The following is a 17,938-nucleotide window of genomic DNA, read 5'->3' as shown; positions in this document are numbered from 1 at the left end:
CGTTTCTGAAAATTAGGTTTGACTCGTCTGTTTTATACCCAACAGTAGGGTGAAGTTTATCATGTCTTATATATACTTCCTTCTACTGATTATAAAATGAGTCCAGAAAAACAAACTCATGTCTAGATATCTGCAATGCCCTTGTGAATCCCACACTTGGTTGCTCTTGCCTATGTGCAGTGGCCAGTTCTGTGTTGTCCTGTGTTTCTGATTAGTAGTACATTACATTGCAGAGGAAAGAACTGCCTTTTTGAAAGTGAAAACTCAAGCTTCCTGGATAAGAAAGATGAGATTCCTGGGCTTGTTTCAGCCTCCTTGTCAGATTCCAAGTCAGGAACTTACTATCCTTTCAGTGTCTCGCTTCTCCCACATGTCCCACAGCATCCCCTCCAGGGGCTGGCAGACAACCATCATGCAAAGCAACTTTCCTGGGACAAGGGCAGCTGATGGCAGCAGCCAGGCTCCTCATGCTCCCATCACCCATAGCCAACCACTGCCACATGTTGTTTTCTCAAGGAAAGGTAAGCAAAATATTTTAGTGCCTCTCATTTGAATGAATATGTTAACCCCCCCATAGCTCCTTGAGTGGTTTACTTTTGCCAGCTATTTTATGTTGTAGACATTTGCAGAAGCAGTCAAGAAAAGCTGAAGAAAATGCAAATACATTTTCTGCTTGAAGGCACTCCCAAGAAGATTGATCCTGGGGTATTCAAAACTATATTTGTGAGTTTTCCCTGTGTGGAGCAGTGGTACAGTGAAGAGTGTACACGGATACAAGAGGGGTGAATGTGTTAATGTTCTGGGCTGTAAAAATATGTATTTCTAATGAGCTGTAGTGTCTTGTTGGAGGTGGTAGCCCCATATCATCATTTCCTTGCAGCACAGAAGAAATTTAACTCTTCTTGGTAGAACTGAAAGTAGTTGCAGCATCCAAAACAACATTCAGTGGCATCTGTCGCTGCGTAGACTTCGTGTACCTTGCCCTGAGACACGCAAGGAAACATATAAACATGTAAAAGACAGAGATGTGAGACCCCTGCTACTCTCTTGAGAGACAAAGAGAGCAGAATGCACAATATAAAATATTTTGATGATGGAAAAAAATCTTGTGAAACCTGACACTCTCTCAGATACCAGAATCAGGCAGTTACAGGCCACCAATGTCACATGTCTATAGAAAACCAAGCATCCTTGTCTCCTCAGGAAAATACCTGAGGCTGTTCCTATAAATGCTGTAACTGACCTTGTGCCCTACCCCATGGGAGCTGAAAGATGTGCAGCAGCCAGTCTGGGCATGGGTGGCACTCTGCTGGGTGGCTTTCACATCTTGGAAAATGGCACATTTCTCTTTGCGAAGGTTACCCTCCAATAGCAATTGTTTCATGCTTAATTAAATAATTTCCCAGAGGATCCAAATCAAAGAGTTAAAGCAAGGAAACACTCTTTTACATTTGCAAACATGTCTCAGTGCAGCAGAAAGCCATCAATGTGTCTGCCACAGTTGCTTTGCTGGCTGCTCCAGCACAGGAGTGGCAGGAGGGGCCCTGCTGTAGGCTTGCTCTTCAGGTGCTGAGAGCAGGTCCTGATATTTTCAGTCGCTGCACTGGGGTGGGAAAGGACTGGGCATCATGCAAGCAGTTCTGTGATGTATCCTGCCCTCTTCTTCCTCTCACCATCTGGGTGCCTTAATGAAGAGACAGGGAGCTGGTAGAAAAAACACAGGATTCTTCAAAATCCAGATAAAAATTGTTGACGGTGTTTGCACCTTGTGTTACTAAGAGCAAAAGAAGGGGGAAATGGTTCCCAGTGTCTTTGTAGAGCCCGATTATTTTTTTGTAAGTCAAATTCATCAGCAGTGACAGTGCTGTCCTTGAGGAGGTGTTCTTTTGAAGGATAGCACCCTGGTGACAGCAGGTAGAGCAGTAGCTGCATGCCCCTTCTCACTCAGGTTTGCTTAATGAGCCAGAAGAACTTGAAAAGCCTGGCGAGAATGGGACCCCCAGGAACAGCCGAGGCCAGCCTCACCTCCTGATCTTGCCTTTCTTCATTTGGCCTGACGTTTTTGTTGCAGATGTGCAGCCTGTAGCAGGGAGGTGGGGGAATGAAACTATATGGAGAGTGAGTGAGCACAGGCAGCGCACCAAAGGAAAGATGTGAAAGATGGATGAGCGAGGCCATGAGCGGCAAGAATCACTCTGTGGACGTGGTCAAGGCAAATGTGCACAAAGAAGGGACAAAGCAAAGGCAATTCCTTCCTTCCCTCTCTGATGTGGAGCTAGTGGCCCCACTTCTGATATTGCAGAGAAACAAGAAGAAATACAGTGAAATTGGTGTGCAACCGTGGCTGGGGTTCCACTTGAAGATTTTGGCTCAGACTGTGGCAAGACAAGTTCCAGAAAAACAACTTGCCTCGTTCCCCTCACTGTCCTGAGACCTCCTGCCTCAGCTTCTGTGTATGTAAAGGTGCCATTTTGTTTTGCTAAAAAGACTCTCTTCAAATCCCCTGTACTGAAATCCCGAGGGTGGTAAAATGGACTGCTGGGGAATCTGTCCAGGAGCTGTGCAAAACCCCCTCTGGTATCTTGGAGAGGCACGATGGAGAGCTGAGGCTGAGGGCTGAGTATTATGTTTGGTATTATACAGGGATGATCCTGCAAAGTTCCAAGTTCTAGGCTTTCCTATCATTTCCTCACCTTCCCTGCCTCCTCTGAGCATCCTCACCTTTGTGCTGACAGGCTGAAAAGTCTCCAAAGGAGATAGATCCTCTCCCCCTCTGCTGGGGGTTTTAACTTTTATATTGGTGACTCTCTGCTGTTTAATGTGCAACTCTGAAACTTCATATCAGGTGTTAGTAAGTTCTCTTCACAGGGTAGTTAGACAAAACAATCCCTTCCCAGCTAGAGAATCAAGGACAGCAGGTACCCACAAATCATAAACAATGGCGAGGGAAAGGGGCTGAGACTTCATGGCCTGAGGTTATGGTTGGATAATTGACCCCAACAAGGAACCAAAACTTATAAAAGTGTCAAGACTCGTGACCAGGATCCATCTGGGGTTGGATTTGGGTGTAGCCCCAGCCAGGCTCTTTCACTGCCCAAAGTGTATCCTTGCAATAAATACCTATTTTATCCCTTTTGCCCTGTCTAGTCTCTGTTCCAGATCAGCCTTTCCAAGCATCAGTTCTGGCACCCCAGATGGGACCTCACAGCCATTATACTCCTGCTTAGGTGGCTCATGAGACCCCGAATCCTTCCCCAGCATCCCTTTGGATATAAGGATGTGTTATGGAGGGCTGCTCCTTTTCCAGGCTGCAATCAGCCTCTGCTTGCTTCTCTGCCACCCTGCCTTTGGCCATCTGCAGTCTGGGTCGGAGTGAATTTTCCAGTGACTGGGAGGACTGTAACACAGAGCACATCATTCTTCTCTCCCTGACCTACCAGGTGTGATTTCCAGAACAAGATCCTCAAGTTTCAGTTTCCCCACTCAAACCTCAAGTGCTGGAGATGCAAAGATGCTCAGTATGTCTGACAGTCTGACATTAATTAATAATTAATTATATGGCACTGACGCTGTGATTCTGGACCAGCAATTTAATTTAAACTGGTCTGATCCCTCAAATCATCTGTGATTAACAGAAAGAATCCCTACGACTGGAGTCAAGTTGAAAAACTCCCTGTCTTCCCTAGATTAAGTTTAATAAAAAATATATGCAAACTTTACATGGTGAAAAGATAAAATAGTCGTGATGAACAGCTTGAGGTGGTCTGGACATTTTGTGTTGGTATTTATTGCCTCCTGTGATACTCTCAGTGTTTCATTATGGCTTACACACTGCCATCCTGAGTTACTTTGCCAAGTAAATAAGTTTCTCATACAGAGACAGCCCCTGTCCTGAGTACAGTTGCCATCATTCCCCACTTTTCTTGAGCCCACAATATGGGATGCCCACAATATGGGATGCCCACAATATGGGATAAAAATTTCCATTTTTCCTTCCTTGCCAGATATATCTACTACATGAAATTACTGGGGCTAATGTGCCTATTTTGGAAAAAAGATGTGGAACTCTGTGCTCTTTACCACTGAAATATGCTTTGCAGGCAGTCTGAGCACTGAAGAAACAATTCACTGCTTCTCCAATTGCACACAAATGATATCCCAGCAGCGTGCTGGGGAGCCCTGGGGTGCTTGGCAGCCATGCCCAGCCCCCCTGCTCCTGCACCAGCCTCCCATGTGCTCCCATATGCTGCCTCCCATTCCACCACCAGTAATAGCCAGCCACCGACTCCGTCAGGGTTTCTCACCAGCACACCTGACTGGATGGTGAATACCACAGAGCTGATGTGCCTACCACAGATATCTGTGCCAAGAAATAAATTAGCCCCCCAAATCTGAAGAACTGATATTACAAAAGTCAACAGGGAAATAGCTTTTTTTGGACAGAGGGCAGAAATTTCACACATAAAGTTAACTTTATTCTTTAGGGATCTGGTGCACTTTTATATTACATTTTGAGAAATAATACCTTTAAAAGATCATCCTTTTCTGGCATAAATTGGAGTAGCTCTTATGTTTCTATCTTTAGAGATTTCAGGGACCATGGATTCTAAAGATGCTGAAAGCTTCCACTTCTACACCTGAGAGATACATTTATGTTCAGGTCACATTTTAACATTTTAATTGGACAGCATGAATAAAAGGATATTAATTTAATAATTAAGTTCAGGAATAAGAAACACATGTGCATTACTAACTAGAGCCTGCTGTGTTAACCTGGACTGTTTGGGAACCAGATGGTCACCCCAGTGTTACTGCTTTCCAGTCCAGCAGAAAAACTCTGGTGCCTCAGCAATTGCTAGGCAGGCTGGCAGAGGGTAGTGGGGAAGTTTCAGACCGTCAGCTGTGGGGTTTTTTTCTGGCATACCCCTCTTGGGAAGGTGAGTTCAGGCCACTCACAGGCTTGATGTCTGCCTGGACACCGGATCTGTCTTTGGGAAAGGCTGCAGGTGCCTCTCAAAATGCAGATTAGATACATCTGGAATAAAAGCATACTGGAAAACTGCAAAATATTCTGGATCTAAGACTGAACCATGGGAATGTCGTGCAGCAAGGAGCAGCTTACTGTGACTGGGGAGCAGAGCTTTGCTGACTGGGGTTGATTATTAAAGGACACAGTACTCTAGAGTAAAGTTCACCCCTGTTTGACTATATCTGTAATTCATTTTCTAAATAAATATGTAACCTTCACTTTTCAGAACTGTGTTGATCCGTTTCCTTCTCCAACTAACCACCATTTTCTGTTTTCTCAATGATTTTTACATTGTGTTTGGCAACAACCCTGTTTTCATCACCTAGAAACTCAACATTCAGAGCAAAACCTCTCCAGCTGGCTCGTGTGTCAGAGTCTGCATACCTTCAGCAATAGAATCTGTACTGATTCAATGTCTGCTTTTGCTGCTGTTTAAAAAAAACACACCCCAGATGAAAGGTCCCTCTGAATGAATTTTCAGTTGCTTTGTGCTCGCAAGGGCCTGTCAGTAGAAGGCACACTTCCAACCTGGTCCTAGGGCAACCAACAGAAATCTTTCAGACATTTTATGGAACCAAAGTTTGGCCCCTGTGGAATTCTAAGAGTGGCTGGTGAGAGCAAACACAGAGCACTAGCAGAAGGCATATGTGCTCTTGCAGTACAGCTTAAACCACTGCAACAGGGCTCTCTGGGACCAGACAACTTGTATTGCATACTCAGTCCCTCCACACAGGAATTTTTGTCCCCACCACACATTGAATTGTCTACTGGTTCTCCAGGTGTCATTGTTTTCATAATGTCTATGTCTGTATCACAGAATTGGCAAGAGATTTATAGAATGGCAATGTCTTCCATTCCTGGCTACATTTCCGCTAACTAATTGGGACAACAACTTAGGTAGCAAAGACAACTCCTCACAGTTCCATGGAGATACCAGGGGCTGCCAAGGAAGAAATGCCTTCATGCACAGGCTGAGGCACACAGCATCCTGGGACTGACAGCAGCCACCCAGGGCAGCACATTCTGATGTACCACAGAGGTTTCTGTACTCAGTGGGCTCTGAGAGCTGCTCAGTGTCTGAGGGCTGTCCCATTATATGAATCACCAGAGGAGCAGCACACAGAATGATTGGTGGCGCCTGCCTTCCCTCAGGGAGACTTCCCTGCAACACCTGCCAAGCACAGTGGGCACTTGGTGAGAGGGGCTCAGGGTGCCTGCACAAGCCCTGGCCAGAAGGGTGAAATATTCTGCTCCCCCATCACCTGAATCCCCTTAATCCAAAGCCTTCATAAAGCCCCTCCATGCCCCAGGCACACTGCTTTGCTGCAAAGTCATTTACAAATTGTTTGATAAAACATTTCAGCTTTTAACCTCTTTCTTCTGCTAGTGAGAAAGCACAAATGATTATGAGACAAATAAAATATCTACAGGTCACAGCTCATTCTGCCTGCCCCTCTGTAGGGGATGGTCACATTGGATGGAGGTAAGTCATCCTTTTTTATTGTTTGTGTGTATGACCACATCATTTATGGACAGATTATAAGCTCTTTGCGGCAGTGTTTGAGACAACTAGTATGTATCTCTTCATGAAATTTCTGTCATATTTCAAAGAAAATTAAAAGGCAGATTGAAAAGCTTCCCGCACCTCTCTTGAAAATCCAGACCAGTCTCTAAATGTAGATCGTGTGTGTTTCAGATGCCCACAGCAGAACAGGCAAAGTGGCCCACTGCAAACTCCTCCCTCTGCACCCTAAAGTTCAAAATCAGATTTACTCTCTTGTGATGTAATTCACACAGGATCCAATACAATCAGTGTCATCATCCCCCAAATTCTTTGTCAGAAGCCATTTCTCTACTCAGAGTTTATCCTATTTTCCCTGCAAGTTTCTCTTCTCCCTCATCAGGGGGCTGTGGCGCGTTGCCATTTGTAGCACATATGACTGAAACCTCCTGAGTACCTTTCAGACTTTGTTTTGTTTTCCTCCCACTTTCCTCTAATTTTACAACCCCTTATGGAGCACAGTCTTCCGGCCTTCGGCCTTCCCAGCTTATCTTTTCTGATGCTTAAAGGCATCTGCATTAAGCAACCTGAGCTGCCCCCTCTAGCAATCACAGGAAGCCTGACCAGAGTGTCACACTTTTCACTGTCCCAAAATTAGCATAAGAAACTGGCATATGGACTGTGACTGTAGGCAAATGTGACCTTTTCAGATGCTGACTTTATTTATTTATTCTGCTGCCATTTACTTCTGTGTTAAAAACAAACAAACAAACAAAAAAAAAAGTCAGAGATGGTAGTGCACTGTCTCCTGGACCTACTAACAATAAATAATTAAAATACCTCTGACTAGCAACACTTCTTCATTGAACAGTAATTAAGATTGCAGTCACAGCCTGGGACACAGGCTGAGTACACAGCAAGACCATCATTAGCATTTCCAGTTCCTCTGCACTTTCATTTAGCTGGTAAAGTGCCAGATACGAGTGCCCCTGTGGTTGTACATGTTCCTGCATGCTGGCGCTGATGGGAAAAATAACTGAGTGGCACACATGGACCCATTTGCCATTGGACCTGTACGTCACATGTTTCTACAACCTCACATTATTTTGGGGTTTTCCCCGTGTGTTCATGTGAGGTCTTAAAGCACACAGATGGGCATGCATGGCAATATTTGCCTGCTCTGGGGAGCTTTCTCCCTCTTTGGCCTCAGGGACCATTTCCCTTGGCACACCTCCCTCAGGGATCACTGTCAGCTGCGCTCTCCGAGTTGTGCTCCGAGTCCCTCCCGAGCATATTTGAGAGGGGCTGGAGCCTCACTTCTTTCTTCTCCCAGCTCGCTGCCTGCTCTGAAGCTTTCACCCAGGCAGGAGGACGGGCTTCTGCGTGCTCATCATCCTCTCCCGTATGTCCCTCTGCATGAGACCTCTGTATCTGCAGAGCTAGATATTAATGAGCTCGAGAGAACACACCAGCTTCCAAATTAATTAGAATAAATCACCCACCAGAAGTCTCAATCAGTCCTGCTCTCCCCATTTCACAGAGGAGGGTGTTCCTGCTTGCCTACCTCCACATCATATAGCCCTTCATTTTCTCCTTGTCATATGGCAGCCTACTGCCTGCACAGGTAAATAAATGCTGCAGCATAGAATCATAGAAACATTTAGGTTGGAAAAGACCTCAGAGGTCATTGAGTCCAACCGCTTACCACCCTGCCATATCCACCACTAAACATCAGCCCTTCCCTGGACAGACTCTCTTGCTCCATGTGTTCTGAGTTCACAGAGAGACAAAAGCCCTGGCACAAGGCTAATGTAGCTGGTCTGAGCAGATCTTTCTTTTTGACAAAGACAGATCCTTGAGTTTCTTTGCCATCTCAGCATCAGTCCCTGCTGTCGGCAGAGTCTGCCACTGCTAAGCGTGTAAAAATAATGGGTAAAGAAAAAAATCAATCACGATTTTTGCAGTATTGTCTCCCAGTTTAATAACCTCATTTAATCAGAAATCAGAGGTAACAACAATGGCAGATAAATTGAATATAAATTCCAAAACATCTGAGATTGAAGGAATTTCAGTATCTCTAATAATCTTGTTAAGAAAAATGTCCCTGAAGTTGCAGGTTTCTCCCAGGTGTCTCTCCCCATACCACACAGCTCCATCCCAAACTAACCATCCCAGAGGACTGGCACAGGCCACCAGCACATTTTCATGTTTGCTGCAGGGTGCCCTGACATACCAGTTCACGTGTGCTGGCATGGAAAGCACACAAACCTGTGGTCATGCAGGGTCAGGGGCAGGCTGAAATAGTGACACAGCAGTCAGTCCCATCAGCCTGATCACTTGATTCTTTTTCATTCCAGAGCAAATTACCTTCATCTAGCTAGCTGTGAATAAGAGAAGAGTTACATTTTCTGGTTTTTTAGCATCACCCAAGAAACCCATGTTCTGAGAGGAAAGGATATTTGCACAGGCTTGACTTCAATGACATGATACTGCTAACAGAATCCCAAGAGGAACACAACATGTTAATGTGTGTCCAAAGGTTTTTGAGCAGAGCTGAAGGCGCAGCAGGGCTTGCACCCCCCAGCCACACTGCTGACTTTCATATATATGGAAAAGGTGGAAAAAAGCCACGAAGAGGGACAGCAACAACAGTTTGTTTCCCAGATCACACCCTGCCCGTACTTGCAGATTCTGCAGTGAGGCAAGACCAGTCCAGCAGCCCTGGGGTGTCCAGGCAGGAGGCAGGAAAGCTCCCAGTGTGCAGGGAGATATCCATTTTTGTGGGAAGGGAGACATACTACAGCACACACTGGGTAGAGCCCAGCCATGCTGCTCACTGACCTACATGAATGGGACTTCCCAGGTGAGTGAGTGAAGGCAGGAGAGCCAAGCATGACAAAACCAGAAGGGTCACTGCAGCCCCTCCTGAAAGGCAGCAGCACTGGGGCACACAGCAGAGCCTTTGGCTGGGAAACAGAGCACTTCCAGCCACACTGGGAGCTTAACAGGGACAGAGGAACTCATCTTCTTCTAACATCCCACCCAGCAGAACTGCCCTCATTCCCATGCGAAATTCCAGTTCAGTCAGGATTTAACCCTGAAAAACTTCCCTCCTCTGTGTCCCATTGGAGCCTGAGAGACTGCAACCACCTCCAAATGTGTGCCAGCTCAGAGGTGACACAACAACCTACACACCAAGCAGCACCCTCTCTTCCCACATTTTAAGGTATACTGCTCATATATCAGCACCAGAGCGGGGTTTCAGATTGCTAAGCGTCCCCTTGAATAACTAAGCAGCAGTGAGTAATAGGTATTTACATACATTATGGCCTATTCCCCCAGTGGAAGGCGATTTGTGCAGATAACTTCCATTAATGTTAAAGGGAGTCATTCACATAAATCCTGGGCACATTAATGGCCCATGAGCCTCCTCTGTGTGGTAGTTCGTGTTGCTGCATTTAGCAAGTGTGATATAAACGTGGCCCACTTAATATGCAAATAAATTCAAGTATTTACTGAGCCATAAGAGGTGGTTACTAGGCACATCTCATTCATCGTTTACAGGGAAATAGATGGAGGCTGCCAGATTAAATTGGGAGACAAATGCTACAAACGTTTTTTTAAGGCAACAGGGTACTGAGTCTCCACATATACATAAATAATGATCATAAACTGTTTCTTGAAGACATCCTCTCTCCTATTTGTTTTTACTCTGTGAGTGTCTTTACTACACATCTGCACTGAAGCACTATTTGTTGCATTGCTGTTGCCTGACAGTGGCACTGGAGTCCCTTCTGTCCCTCAGGGACAGAGGAGGGCCATGGACCATCCCTGCTCTCTCACTCACCTCCTTGGCAGCTGCACAAGCTGCAGGAAGGGAACATTCTCACCTTGAAAAGATGAGCCACTCACTACAACTCCCCTTTCCCCAGTGAGAAAACTTGAGCCCTTCCTTTACTGGCACCTGGTGCTGGAAAGAGAGGGGAGACTTTTTGTGCTGTGTATTCTCATAGATGTTCTCTTGAGAATCTGAACTGGGCATTTGCAAAACAAGAGCCCTCACCAGGTCTGTGCTTTTCAGAGGCAGAAAATAGACATCTTCTGTGGGAAACAGATCTTAAAAATGCATCAGACACAGTATTACTGAAGTCCTTCTTCAGTTCCCTCTGCATGATTTTTAAGATGCCACGCCAAATGGATGTGTCCTTCACAAGATACTTCTTCCTAGGGGTGATGAATGAAGTAACACTGATTCATTTTATTCTTTCTGATGGAGAACACGAAAAAATTCTCTATCTCTATTGCACAGTTCAATAGAATAGTTCCTGTGCACATACAAGCTCATGGAAATATGTAAAGACATATACTAAAAGGACTTATCTACCATTAGACTCCACAGCATCTTCTGGGCTGTTATCCTATTGATGCTGTGGGGTTTTTCACAGGAGCCACCAGCAAACCCCTGAAGTGATCCTGGAACTCATGTGTTGGCTCTGGGCTGGTGCATCTGTCCAGGCTTTAGAGTACAACATTGAGTGTGATCAGGCATTTCCCTGCAGAGCCAGAGTCAGGCAGTGAGCAGTGGCAGCTCAGCCCTGAAACAAAAACTATAGCAGAGACAAAAGAAAACCTCGCAGCCTCTCAGGTTCTTTAATATGGAACCCCTACTTGTAATGCTGACCTTTGGATTTGTCCATAGCTAAAACCCCAGAGCTCTCTTTTGCCCTGTTCAATGCCTGCCTCTCCTTTCAAGATCTCATTGGAGCATGATCTCTGGCCAGGTTTGAAGACCTCTCCCAAACCTTTACTACTGCCTCCAGCCATGTTTCTCTCCCCAGAGTGTCCACAGGTCTCAATGGCAGCAAGCCACTTTGGAAATCAGATCGTTTTGCACAATGATCCTGTAAAACAGAGGTTCCACCAGAAAGCAGCTTGTGCCCCCTTGCTGCTTCCCCAGGAGAGCCTCCACAGCTGCTTGCAAGGTGCTCTGCTGGTCTCATGGCTCAGGTCTGCTCAGTCTGCCCCAAATTCAGGCTGTTCTGTGGGGCCAGGGAGCAGCTGGTACCCAAGAGATGACTGTGGCACGGGGACAGGAGGTGGCAATAGGACATGCAGCAAACAAGGCCAGTGGTGATCACCCATTCCCACCTTTCCTCTCTCTTGCCTTGATAGAATGAGTCTGTGAGTGACACATTCCCTCTGACTGAGTTTATAGAGTGCCTAAATCCTCTCAGGATGACAACTAGCATAATTTCCAATAAATCTGCCTGAGGTGCAAGACAAGGTCTTGGGTTAAGGACCTACCTGTCTATGATGCCTTTCCTGGCAGGCAGGCAGGAAGAAATCATTTGGGGCCAATGCTGCTTACAGGCTTTTGGTTAACAAGGACTTATCTTGCATTTTGGGGACATGTGGTTTACATGTTACTCACAGTTAGCTCTTTCATTTAAACCTCAGGTGTGTGGCACCTGCAGGAAGATGGGCTGAAACAAGAAAGCATCTCATACCTTCCCTGCACCTCCCACCAAGTAAAACATGATACCTCTTTTGGTACCCCCCTCACACCACTGACACACAAGTGAAGAACGGAGAGATGGAGGCAAGCATCATGAAAAGGTATTTATGCAGCAGAGAGGCAGGGCAGCTCTCAGAGACTCATCCTTCAGCAAAAGGCAGCACGTGCACACGTGCTGCTCGTGTCCAAGAAGTGTCACAGAGAAACAGCTGGTTTTCTCAAACTACTTGAGATCACAGGGGATGCCACAAGGAATCACCTATCACTGCACATGATTGGATTGGGACTAACTTTCTGTAGTTCTTCCTGAGAAAGCGAGACTTGTACAGGTGCCAGCAGAAGTCCAGCAACTGAGCAGCTGCTACTCCCTGGCACCCTGTGCTGAGGTGGGAGCAGTGTACAGAGCCAGACACTGCTTCAGGTGCAGCACCAGTTCTAGTTATCAAGGAAAGCACATCTCTACCAGCATGTATCTGGGTAGAGCTGCAGGTGGCCTTAACCAGCTGCCATCTCCTGAGCCAGGGCCTCAGAGCTGCAGCGAGGTGGCAGGAAGGTGAGCAGTGCCTGCGTGCCAGGGCAGGGTTAACAGAGGAGTGAGACCTTGGTCCTCCCCCTCCCTGTGCCAAGTGCAACCCCTTCCCTGCTGCTCCAGCTGAGGGCACCCAGAGCGTGTGTGGGGCAGGTGGCAGGTTTGGTTCCCCTCTGTGAGGAGCAGGGTAACCAAAGCACTGTGAGCAATTTAGGGCACAGCTCTGCATGCTCCAGTTCAGTCACACCTGTCGCAAATAAAGAAAATACCAGTGAATACTCTTGGGAGCCCCAGGTATAAAAATACTTGAAGCAACAAGAGCAACAGCTGGCCGCTGCAAAAGCTTTTGTCAGCCTGACATTTTGGATGCTGAGCACACCAGCATCAGTGCACGTGCCAGGGAAGAGGAGCAGGAAACCAGACACATATTCCTGGCTGCACTGCCAGCTGATGTTGGAGAGGAAACCCCACCCTTTGTGTCTCACACCCAAAGCGAGCAGAGTAACAAACTCTTGCTTGAGGGAGAAAGGGAAAGGCTGGCATTTATAGCACCATTCCTCCTGTACAACGAAAATCACCCTTAAAGATGAGGTCAGTAGAAACTGCAGGGCTACAGCAAACTGTTCGGTTCAAGAGGAATTATTCATCCTTCAGTGGAATATAATTACACATCCAGACTCTCTCTGGGCAATCCTTTATTCAAGCCAAATTTGCACTATTTCCTAAAGGGAACAGTCAATCTTAATGAATTACTTACAGGTTCATCATTTTTAATAAGGTTTTATTAAAAAAATAGCATCAGAAGTTTAGAAGTTTAATAAATTTTAACTCCAGCTTCACTGCACATCATCTTTTCTTTTGTTAATTTCTTCATTCTCATCACTAGAAGAACTTGGTTCAACGATGCTTAGTTTACAAATTCTTTTCAATTTTATTTGTCAATAGCAAATTAGCCAGTACCTTTAGTGCACCAATATATTATGATTGTGTTCAGCAGAGCAGTGTGTAATCTCCTGACACACAATTTCGAATCAAGTTTCTTTTCTAATACACAGCAAAATAAAGAGAAAATTTTGCATCGTTTTTACAGGAAACCTATTCCTCAAGAGGCAACTTGTTATGACAAAATTAATACATGTAATTAATTCTTCCCTCCAAGGTGAGCCTGGAATATTTTTCTTTGCATAAGTAAAACAATTATTGTTCATTCTCAGTGTGGAGAATCATCACCTGCTAAACACTGTAGCTGCTCTTAATGGTCAGCTGGAGAACTCAGCAGGGAGTGTTTTATATAAATAAGCCTGACTCCTCCTTTGCACCATTTTACAGCTGTAGAAAAAGAAGTAGGGTATGATTTTAGGGTATTGGGGTATATTTTCTCATTGTTACTTTTTTTTTCAGAGACACCATGTGGCCATTGAGTATAGTTTATGAAAGTGAACTAAACCCCCCTGAAGAAAACAGAATACCTGACTTCAGTATTACCAAATATAAACAATTAATTACTTTCAATTTTCAACAGAAGTCATTGCTGTCTTGCTCTCATCAACTATTTCCTGGAGGTCTTCCTTACCCCAAAATGTGCTTTTATCCCTTTTATTTACTTGCCAGGTATGTGTGGGTTTCCTGTCATTTGCAGGAGAGCTTGCCTCCACCTCCAACTGGAAGTATCCTGGGTGTTTCCAAAATACTGCTAGGAATATGGGCAAGCCTTAGTGATGTGAGTTCAGTTCACTGCAGGGAAGGAGCCCACCAAGAAGTGATGTTACTGGGGAATTAGAATCATAGCATCACGCAATATCCTGAGCTGGAAGGGGCCCACAGGATCACTGAAGTCCAAATTCTATGATTCAACTTAAATGAGTTAAATTATCCCATATTTTATATTGGATTTGAGCTGGCTCCCACCAGAGCTGGGTGCTGGGGGAGCCAAGGATGCTGACAGGTGCCAGCACGGCCAGGAATGAGGAGTATGGATGCATTCCCACTGAGGCCAGCCCCTGTCCCAGCAGAGAGGCCCTTGCCCCTGTGCCCACTTACCCCCTTGCTCAAGTGCCTCCCTGCAGCAGGGCTGGCTGGGGGAGCGGGCAGGAGCCCAGCCGGCAGGGCTTGCCTGTCTCCTGTTACTGGGATGCAAATGGACAACTGTCCCACATCCCACTTCCCTATTCACCCCACAATCTGACCTCTCTTGCTTTTTTCATTTTCTTTAATATTACCTGAATTTGAGGGAGGGAAAGATGTAGGGGAGATATCTGTCTAAGATCTCGTCTCAGGCTACTGAACTTCTGGTACCATGATAATGTGCTATATTGTGTTTCTCTTTCAAAAAAAAAAGTTTAACAAAACCCCAAATCTTTGTGTCGTGCATGGAACTAAGGAAATGGCTGAGGGGAAAGCATCCTATTGCAATTTCTTCTTTCTAGGTTCTATAGCCACTGTCAAGAACCTGTGCAGTCATGTCTCAACCTTGGAGGTGAGAAACCTCATGGTGAGTCAATGAATGCCCAAGAAAGAAAATTCCCACTTTCTACCCAAACATTTCCAATAGACAGAATAACAGAAACAACAGTTACTGTGCTCACCAACAAAGTGTTTCTCAAGGTATACCTTCTGCAGTGTTCTGATTTAATTCAGCACATGTACTTATCCTGTTGGTAGATTTTTTCCCAGTCCCTCCTTCACACTCAATCATTGAAAAACTCGTGCCCCTGGCAGTCTTTCTAATCTGAAGAACAGGTGCATCAGCTAACTAACTTTTATGATGGGGCAGAGGGACTCTGCCTGACCGGGAAATCACTGTGACATCTGAATTAAAATACAAAGTCACCTGCAGCCAGAGAGAACCAGGAGGCACCTCATCTAAATAAAATTACAAAGGCTGAAGTTGCAAATCTCCAAGCCATGTCCTCAGCTGGTGTCAGACGAGGCTGGAGCCGGGGAAGTTATGCTGGTTTACCCCAGTGGCTGATTGAACCTGGTGTGCTGAGCTGCAGCAGGGCCCGGCAGCATGGTGGGGTGGAGGATGCTCTAAGTACCCCTGCAGCACAAAGACACTCTCCAGATACGAGCCCTACTCCCACGAAAAACAATATCCCTTTCTTTGCTTTACTTCTCCATTGTGCTTTTATTCAATTTGCAAAGCCCTTGGTCTGTCCTTGAGAAAAACGTCTTCAGAAGCCTCTTTGAAATAAACCTAGGATTAAACAGCAATCCCCCTCCAAGCAGAGCATTCAAGCAACTTTCCTTCCGCAGCTCACCGGGTTAACTTTATTCCTGCCACAAGCCCCGCATGCACCAAACCCAAAAGCAACTTCTTTCTGCCAGACCGGTGCTGTCAAAGCAAGCAACCCCCAGAGCCATTCAGCAGCGATGGAAAGGTGGAATTACTCACTGAAACACGCCGGGCTTCACCCTCTGTCAGCAGGCGGTGGGTGCGGGCTGGGCGGCAGCGGGGGCTGGAGGGCTAGGGAGGGACCAGCCGGGTGCCCGCAGGCATCGCAGCCCCGCGCTCCGTCCTCCCCCAAAGTTAGCTCCAAAACACCTGAAACGACAAACACGAACAACTCTGCTCAAGAGTGCTCCTCAGTGCCTCTCAGAAGCTGGAAGCCTGTTGGTCTCGAAGGAAAAACCCAGCCTGCAAACAGCACTGCTCCCTCCAGTTTTCAGCTAGGCATAAAAATTCACCTTAACATCTGAAGATATGAGGAGATGATAATTAAACTCATTGCTCCATGAACTATACTAAAAGCCCAGAACACGTGACATATATTGCAATATAAGTTGCTTTTTAAAGTGGAAGAGACATTTACCTTGTCGGGGGGAAAAAAAAAAAAAAATAATTAAAATAAGTCCACTTAGATTCAGGTTTGTAAAAGCCCAAAGCCACACTGTATGCAGAGTGCTCTGTAGTCAGAAGTCTTCACTAACTCACACACACCCCCCACACAGACACAGACACACACTCCCGCTGCCGAGCAGCGCACGACGGCAGCACCAGCTGATCTCTGCCTCTCTCCCCACAGGAACTGATCCCAGGGCTCTGCAAGGATGTGCTTTGGGGAACAGAGTCTGCAACTGAGGAGCTGCAAAGTTACCACGTACAGACAAGCAGAACAAGAACTGCTCTGACAAGTCTCAACGACAAACACCAAGCGAAGAAGAAGAAGAAGAAGAAGAAGAAGAAGGAGAAGAAGAAGAAGAAGAAAAAGAAAAAGAAGAAAAAGAAGAAGAGGAAGAAGAAGAAGAGGAAGAAGAAGAAAAAGAAGAAGAGGAAGAAGAAGAAGAAGAGGAAGAAGAAACATGCTTTGCCCTTACCTATTGCTTAGGCTAAGACACTGAGCAGAGTCTTTAGAGAGCCTGGGCATTAGGACCCAAAGGACAGAGGACTTTCAGCACAGTCACAAGGACCCAGCAAAAGCCATCTTCTCCCTGTCTTTTAGCGTAGTGTAAGCCTCCAGCAGCTCAGCTCTCCAGCTGCAAACATCTCATTAGACTAATGCATTCAGCACAGGCAGAAAACTCAATTTACCATAGCTACAGCAATGAATTTCCATTACGATGACAGCTTCAACCACATCATGTCCGGATAAGCAGCCAACCACTGCCTTTTAAAGAACACACGCATTTTACACGCAGAAAACGAGGCCTGCGTGGCGCGTTTCCCTTCCCTTTGCAACTACATGGAGAAGAAAGATTGCCATTTCTTTTTGTTTTGGGAGCTCTGCAACCTGCAAGGTGAAGACATTTGGACTCTTCCTACCCCTTCTCCCCCCGCTGCAAACAGTACTGTCGTTTGCAATACCGTGCTTTGGGCTGCAGTGAGAAAAAGGGGTGTTTGCAACATTTCTGGTCTCGCTACCCCTCCTCTGTTGCCATGGAAACCGGAGTGTAGCATCAGCCCTTTGTCCCACTCCTGCAGCAGCCTGGCCCGATGCTGTGCTGACGTGATGTGCCATGGGCTGGGAAGGACCAGGCATTCCGGGTTTGATAATTTACATGGAAATGGGGGAATAGTGCCTGGCATCCTTCTGCCGGTGACACTGAAGGTGTGTGTGTAGTGTTGCTCAAGCACATGCACCTGTACACAAACTCACAGACTCGGCTCTGTGGAGAATCTTACAGGTATGACCAGGCAAAATACCCATAATATATAGAAATTATATAACCAGTTATGGCTGCCATGCCATGCCACTTGGGCAGAATGCAGGAGTGGCTTTTCACTGAATTTCCAGTCACTCATCACAGAAAGTACCAGTTGTTCTCTTGTTCAGCATAGCACTAGCAGCTCTTACCACCAAAAAAAAAGAAAGGGAAAAAAACCCAAAACCCCACAAACAAAAAAACCACCACCAACAAAACCCT

At 46.0% G+C, this 17,938-nt stretch overlaps 1 protein-coding gene across 9 annotated transcripts in view; it reads right to left on the bottom strand.

The window, feature by feature from the left end:
- The window catches only part of SCML4 (Scm polycomb group protein like 4), an 82,820-nt gene that overhangs the window by 61,123 nt on the left and 3,759 nt on the right, over window positions 1-17,938 (bottom strand). For 8 of the 9 annotated variants that reach the window (XM_033054925.1, XM_033054928.1, XM_033054926.1 and 5 more), the window contains exons 1-2: window positions 16,892-17,337; window positions 15,969-16,118 (exon numbers count right to left, since the gene is read on the bottom strand). The gene's annotated coding sequence lies outside the window, so the exon portion shown is untranslated. Of the gene's footprint in view, window positions 1-15,968; window positions 16,119-16,891; window positions 17,338-17,938 lie in introns of those variants that run through there. The other variant, XM_033054923.2, reaches the window with a different exon arrangement.

The sequence above is a fragment of the Catharus ustulatus genome, chromosome 3 (genome assembly GCF_009819885.2).
Source record: "Catharus ustulatus isolate bCatUst1 chromosome 3, bCatUst1.pri.v2, whole genome shotgun sequence".
Lineage (NCBI taxonomy): Eukaryota > Metazoa > Chordata > Aves > Passeriformes > Turdidae > Catharus > Catharus ustulatus.
The sequence above is the reverse complement of the archived record's forward strand: the minus strand, read 5'-3'. Positions and strand labels throughout refer to the sequence as shown.